Raw genomic sequence first — 7,803 nt, 5'->3', positions numbered from 1 at the left:
TGTTTTGCTGTTGATGGGAGAATGGACCGCAGCCTCCGACTCATCAGTAGCTGTGCCGGTGATTTCAGGTTGTCCACCGGTGTGTTGCGATACTCCAGTAAGCTCATGTAGGGGTCTTTGTTCTCAGCTTTGGCTTTGTCCAGGATGCGTTTGGCCGTCTGGACAGTCTTCTCGGAGAGGCCGTTGCTCTGTGGGTAGTGGGGGCTTGTGGTGGTGTGTGAGAAACCCCATGTCTGTGAGAAGTTGCGGAACTCACCAGAGCTGTAGCACGGACCGTTGTCGCTGATGATAGTCTCGGGGATTCCGTGTCGAGCCATTGCTGCTTTCAGCTTCATGATGACGGCAGATGAGGTGCAGCTGTAAAGTCTCTCTAGCTCGAAGAATCTGGAGTAGTAGTCCACAGTGACTATGAAGTCCTGTGAGTTCCATGTGAATAGGTCTGTGCCTATCACTTGCCACGGCCGCTCGGGTATGGCGTGTGACATCATTGGTTCCTTTGCATTTGCGCTGCGCCGTTCTTGGCATATGCTGCAGTCTGCTACCGCATCCTCGATCTGTTTCCCCATGCCAGGCCAGAACAGTAAGTCTCTTGCTCGGCATTTGCTTTTTTCCACGCCAAGGTGGCTGGCATGGATGCGCTGTATCATGTCCTTGCGAAGCTTTTGGGGGACAATGATTCTCTCACCTTTGAACAGGATACCGTCCATTTCTGAGATTTCTGCTCTGTGGTTCCAGTATTCCTGGATGCTGGGCGGGCACTTTTTCTTTGTGTCTGGCCAGCCAGTGAGTGTGGCTCGTCTGAGTGCGGTGAGCTGTGGATCTTGCGCTGTTTCCTGCTTGATTTCTGTGAGTCTTGTGTCGCTCACAGGGATGTTGCTGAGGACTGTGTGCACTTGGGCCTCCATCCCTTCCTGTAGGTCACTGTCGTGGTGTTCTATTGACTTGCGTGACAGTGTGTCGGCCACCGGTATATCCTTACCGGGGCGGTGGATGATTTGGATGTCGTATTTTTGGAGCGCCAGGATCATCCGTTGCAGCCGGGGTGGTGCTGCTGCCAGTGGCTTTTTTAGTATTGCCTCCAGAGGCTTGTGGTCTGACTCCACAATCACTTTTCGTCCATACATGTACTCGTGGAACCTCTTGCAGCCGAAGACCACAGCGTAGAGCTCCTTCTCTATCTGTGCGTAGTTTTCTTCAGTGCTGTTGAGTGACTTGGACGCATAGGCAATTGGTTTGCCATCTTGGAGCATGACAGCCCCAAGGCCACTTTTGGATGCATCCACTTGGAGTCGCAGCTCTTTCTGCGGGTCGAAATGTGAGAGTACTGGACCTGGGTGCTGTGTAATGAGATTCTTCATCTCTTGGAACGCCTTGTCGTGGACTGCATCCCACACAAACTCACTGTCCTGTTTCAGAAGCTGTCTGAGGGGTGAGTTTATCTGTGAGAGGTGTGGAGCAAATCTGGCGAGGTAGTTGATCATGCCGAGGACTGTCTCCAGCTCTGCTTTGTTCTGTGGGGGTTGCATGTCCTTGACCGCCTTCACCTTGTGTGGGTCTGGTTTGATGCCTTCGTGTGAGAGCGTGTGGCCGAAGTAGCTTACCTCGGACACGCATATGTGACACTTGTCGGGGTTGAGCCTCACCCCTCGCTCCCTTGTGCGCTTCAGCATCGCTCTGAGACGCTGGTCATGTTCCTCTTTAGTCTTGCCGAACACTAGTATGTCGTCCACTATGGCCGTCACACCGTCCAATCCTTCATATGTTTCATCCACGCGTCTCTGGAACTCGTCTTGAGCGGACACGATTCCGAATGGCAGTCTGAGGAAACGATACCTGCCAAACACTGTGTTAAATGTCGTCAACATTGAGGATTCAGTGCTCAGTTTGATGGCCCAATAGCCTGACCGCGCGTCTAACACGCTAAAGTACTCAGCTCCAGCAAGCTTTGTGGTGGCGTCCTCCAGCGTGGGGAGGGGGTAGTGAGGTCGTTGTATCACTTTGTTAAGAGCTCTGGGGTCTAAACACACTCTAAGTTTGCCTGTCTTTGGCTTCTCAACAATGACGAGTGCGTTCACCCATTCTGTGGGTTCTGTTACCTTACAGATTATGCCGCCTTTCTCCATGCTGTCAAGCTCGTCCCTCAGTTTGCTGCGTAGGGCGATGGGGATTCTGCGTGGCGGGCAGACGACCGGCGTTGCATCTGGTGTGACGCGGAAGGTGCATTCGCCTGGGAACTCTCCTATTCCCTGGAAAACATCTGCATACTCATCCATTATGCTCTGTGATGTGACATTGTTTTCCTCGCTCACAGCCATCACTATTTTTACCAAGTTTAGGTCACGGCATGTTTTCATTGCCATGACTGGTGGGGCGTTTGTGTCAATGACGTAAAAGTCCAGCATCATTGCATTGTCTCTGTACTTACATTTGAGTTTGCATGTGCCTTTCACGCTCAGCGCGCCTCCTCCATATTCAGTGAGTCTGTGTATTGCTGGTTTCAGTGTCACATTTTTGAACAGCGCCTGGAACAGGTTGGTGGGAATAGTATTGGCCTGTGCCCCAGTGTCTAGTTTAAACTTTACCTTCTGTGGAGGTGTGCCTATTCCAACCTCTACGTAGGCCTGCTCGTTGCTTTTTCCGTTGTTCTCTATTGAGATGCAGTCTATGTACAGCTCTGTCTGTTCTCCCACAGCGGTGCTCTCCACTGTAATGTTGTCGAAGTACAGTTCTTCCTGTTCTCTGTCAGTGGTGCACTCTTCTGGGTTCTCTCCGACGGCATGTACTGTGCCGCGGTAGTACTTTGTCTGTCCCTGGGAGCTAGACTTGCATACTTTAGCAAAATGATTGAGCTTCTTGCATTTAATGCATTGTTTACCCTTAGCTGGGCAAGTGGCTTTAGCGCCGTGTAGCCCTCCACAATAGCTACACGCCCTGGCGGCGGTGCTAACGTCCCTTTGTCTGAAGTTAGCGTTAGCTGCTTTGGGTGCGTTCGGTTTGTAAGTCTTTCTGCCTATTGCGTGCACCGTTTCATGTGTGCTGCCCTGGCCCATAAACGTTAGCTGTTGCTTTGCTAGCTCGTGTGAGCGGGCTACATCTATGGCTTTTTCTAGCGTTAGCTCAGCTCCCTGGCTAAGTAGCTTTTCTCTCACTCTGGGTGAGTTGGTGGCAAACACGATGCGGTCCCTGACCATCTCGTCGGCATTTGGGTAGCCACAGTCTTTGACTAGGAGCTTTAGCTCAGTTACAAATCGTTCGAAGGATTCACTCTCTCCCTGCATCTTTTCATGAAATTTATATCTGGCATAAATCGGGTTTGCTTTGGGGGTGATGTACTCAGTGTACTTATCGTAGTACGTTTCTAGCTTCTTGGCTTGTTCTCCGCTGAGTGTCCAAGTGTTGTGCACATCGCGCCCTTTTTCCCCTATCCAGAGCAGGAGGTAGCTGCATTTCTCCTCTTCATTCTTCCCGCGCAGGGGGCCCGTGAACATTAGCTCCGTTGTTTGTCGAAATCGTCTCCATGCTTCAGGTAAGTTCGCCGATTCCCAGTCCATCCGTGGAGCTGGAACGCCGTACGAATCCATATTGGGTATTTAAACTCCGCTACTCTGACACCATGTAATGATCTGTGCCCTCTGGCTATGTTAACTTATAACATTAATAAAGCAAGGACGACTTCTCTCGTGCTGGGTGTTTATTCACCGACCGGATTCCGACTGACGTTGTTACGTACATCACGTGACTTTGTTGTGGCGCTACGGAAAGCCGTAAGGGACATTAGCAAATCAAATATTACTAGCAAATATTACAGACTGTACATAAATAAGTGGTTCCGCTTTCTGTCTTGTTCCGTATCGGTTTTTACGTGTTTTATGCCTTTATGCAAAGCCTTTACATTGGGCTTGTGTATGAAATATGCTGCACATGGGCGATTCTTCAATTTGGGGCACTTTTGGCTTTAGAAATGTTGAAAATATAACATATGGATTTCTTTCAAATCTGCCCCCCCCAAAAAAAAAGCTCTATTAATTAAGTGGTCTGGAACAAACATCTTAATAAGGTTGACGTTATGACGCCTCTTTCAAAGCTGTAACAGCAGCGTGTGACGTCATGACGCGTGACGTCATGACGCTCCTCACCTTTTGGAGAAAAAGTTGGCAGTCTTAGACTTGCTAAGCTAACCTGTTAGCTAGCACACAGTGTACAATGAATATACGTGAATGGAGTGAATTTTCTTATTTCTGCTAATAAGCATGCTCTCAGATCAGGACACATAAATCTTCACATGACATTTGCGGCCATGAAAAGTCTCGCTTCCGCCATGACTGGTCACGCGCCTCTGGCACGTCTCGTTTCCATGGCAACCACACTGTTTGAAAAACGTCCTGGCTCTAAAATGCTGGGTGTGATGTAATGACAGAAGTATGTGGGACAGCGACATTTAACTATAAAAATGTGCAAATTGCACATATATAAACCACATGCATTTGAAATATGTCTTTATAAATTATTATGGCAAAATGCAAAGTAAAGCTTTAATGAATGTAACAATTTTCATTACTTTATTACTTTAGAGGGGAAGTTAAGAAGTCTGGGTTGGGGACAAGCCCAAAACAGTGAAATTCTGGCACATGTGAATTTTCAACACACTGAAAAAGTATTAAAATGTCACCACTGAGACACGAATCTTTTTTTTTTAATAACTAACACAACCTTACTCTAACTGTTTTTTAAAAATCAAATCAAATCAATTTTATTTGTGTAGCCCAATATCACAAATTAAACATTTGCCTCAGTGGGCTTAACAGCAACACAACATCCTGTCCTTAGACCCTCTCTTCGGATAAGGAACAACTCCCTAAAAAAACCCTTTAACAGGGAGAGAAAATAGGAAGAAACCTCAGGGAGAGCAACACAGGAGGGCTCTCTCTCCCAAGACGGACAGCGTGCAATGGATGTTGTGTTCACGCAATTCACATAATACAACACTGAAAGAGGATAACAGAATTATAATGGACAAAAAAATGTTTACAAAATTTTTTGTTTTTGTTCTTGTTTTTCTCTTGAAAATCTACCCTGGGGCCAGAAAAACTCCCTTAACTGAAGAAACAAACACCCAGTTGCCGTGGCCCTCGCTCCTGCCTACTGAAACGTCAGAAAAACCAAAACACTTAGGCCTGACAAACAAGGTAACGCAGCACCAGGAAATACTGAATGATTTTACTGCAGCATTTTCACTGTCGGACATATAAACCTGGTATATCAGACTGTGTGGCCCAGTGAGCAAAGTGTCATCGCGTAATTTCCCAATTCTCGTGATTGTGAAGACGTCAGAAAAGCCAGATGCTAAGGCCTGAGAACATGCAACTGAGCTACCGGAAGAGAGAGGAACAAGAGATTTGCTGCCATTATCTCTGACCCCTCTGTGTCAGCTCTTACAGAGTTTGGGGTGTTTACAAGGTAAGATCACGAGAAACCAAAACACCATATCTCATACACAAAGGCAATTCAAAGTGCTTTACATAAAGGCATAAACCACAAAAAACACAGAACAAGCAATAAATCACCTATTTGTCTACAGTCCATCTTGTCTCATAGTGTGACTGAGTTTCAAGTATAACAAGTAAACTGGAAGGTCGATGTATTTTCTCTCTTCTACTGGGGACGTTTCCACTATTGATTACTGATCAGCAGTAAAAGACTTCTTTAAAAAAATTTAATTGCAAAAAATACACATACAGGAATCAACACAACAGCAATGCACATGCAACGTCAGACAGAAAACAGAGACTCGCGGTGAACAAAACAGATTCCCCATTTGAAATATAACAATGTTCTGTATCATGAAAAAATACATAACCTGAATAAAAAATAAGCAGAATTAAAAAGGAAAACAACTGCATTGAAATTGAAAATAAAATATAAGAATAAAGAAGCATTAAGTCACAGAATTGTCAGAGGATTCTTTCAAGATGTTGTCACAGGAGTTTAACAATTTTCCACTCTTGTTGTCTTTTAATAACCTAACAGAATTTAAGAGAGATTCAAGTTCAAGCAGGGAATGTTGCAAATAAGGTCGGGAATTAGAGAATTCCTGCTTGTGCACAAAAAAATTTGCCAATGAAATTAAAATAAACCACGTGTTCCAAGATTTTATTTTGTGAATTGCCATAGCAACAAACTGTGTCTTTCAGGGTAAACGAATGTGTGAAGTTTGCATTTAAGAAAATGTGAGATCCTGGGCCTTTCCACAACTTATCTGTTACTGAACAACTAAGAAATAAATGAACAGGAGTCTCCTCATCGTTTCCACAAAAAAACAGCCGCCTACGGGCCAAATGACGTCATCGCCGAATCTTTTAAGGTGGCACGAAGATTTCGACTAAAGAGCCAAGTGCAGCCTCGCAGCCAAGGCGTGTTGCGTAACCAGTTTGCTGTAGTAAACAGTTGAGGAGGCTCGTGCCGGCTTAACCATAAAACAAATGAGGTTGATTGATTATCAAAACTGTGCAGAATACATGCAGCTGGTGAAGTATACCTATCACCACAGGGGATTTATTTGGTAATCAGACACTGTTTTCAGACCATGGCGTGGCTGTCTCTATGAAACCGGACCCAGACTAAGAGAAGAAATTAGAGAAGTGCAATAAATAAATAAATAGATAAGTTTTAAAAAATGAAACTACAGTTTAATATAAAGCCACAGAATAAAGACATAAAACAGTAGATGGCAGTATTATTCAAACTGGGTTTAAAACGAACACAGCCAACTGTAAAGTTCAGATAAGCCTTTAAACCTCCCAGTGTTTCTCAACCGGGGGTCCGCGGACCCCTAGTGGTCCGTGGTGTAATTGCAAGGGGTCAGTGAAAATAAAATATCTTTAAAAAAAAGATCCTATGACATTTATAGAAATAGGATTATTTTACTCAAATGTGACTGAGACCTTTATCTACCTAAACTATAAAGGGTAACAGGACTTTTTTCTCTAATTACATCTGTTTCACAAGTGTAATTTATTGTATTTTAATAAGAGATCTCGCTCCCGTTTGCATTGTTAGAAGTTACTGCATAAAAATTCTGTTGTTACATACATCTGAAAGTTACTGAATACATATTCTGTTTTGTTACATATATCTGAAAGTTACTGAATACATATTCTGTTTTGTTACATATATCTGAAAGTTACTGAATACATATTCTGTTTTGTTACATATATCTGAATGTTACTGCATAAGAATTCTGTTTTGTTAACTATATCTAAGTTCCAACTGAAAGCTCTTATTTTTGCCCCAAAGAGTGAATAAATGCTATAATGCAATTTAACATGCAGTTTCTACTGTTTCTATCAAATTGCAACCCCCCTCCCCCAAGATCAGGTGGAGGGGTCCTCAGGGTAGATCAAAAATACGCAGGGGGTCCAGGACCCCAAAAAGGTTGAGAACCACTGGACTAATGACGCCATCGGCGTTTGGATTGGTTCCCTATAAGCCTCGCTTTCAACATGCAACTCTGTCTGCCGCCGGGTCCGAGCTCCTGGGAAAACGAAGGCTCGATTTACGGCACAGAGGAAGTGAGTCAACCATTGCCCAACCAAAAGAGGAAGTCAAGTGAAGTCAATTTTATTTCTATAGCCCATTATCACAAATTATACCTTTTCTTCAGTGGGGTTTACTGCAATACCACATCCTGTCCTTAGACCCTCACATCGGATGAGGAACAACTCTCAAAAAAGCCCCAAAAAAACCTTTAACAGGGAGAAAAATAGGAAGAAACCTCAGGGAGAGCAACAGAGCAGGATCTCTCTC

Source organism: Lampris incognitus, chromosome 1 (genome assembly GCF_029633865.1).
Source record: "Lampris incognitus isolate fLamInc1 chromosome 1, fLamInc1.hap2, whole genome shotgun sequence".
In the NCBI taxonomy this organism is placed as follows: domain Eukaryota; kingdom Metazoa; phylum Chordata; class Actinopteri; order Lampriformes; family Lampridae; genus Lampris; species Lampris incognitus.
This window is presented reverse-complemented; position numbering follows the sequence as displayed.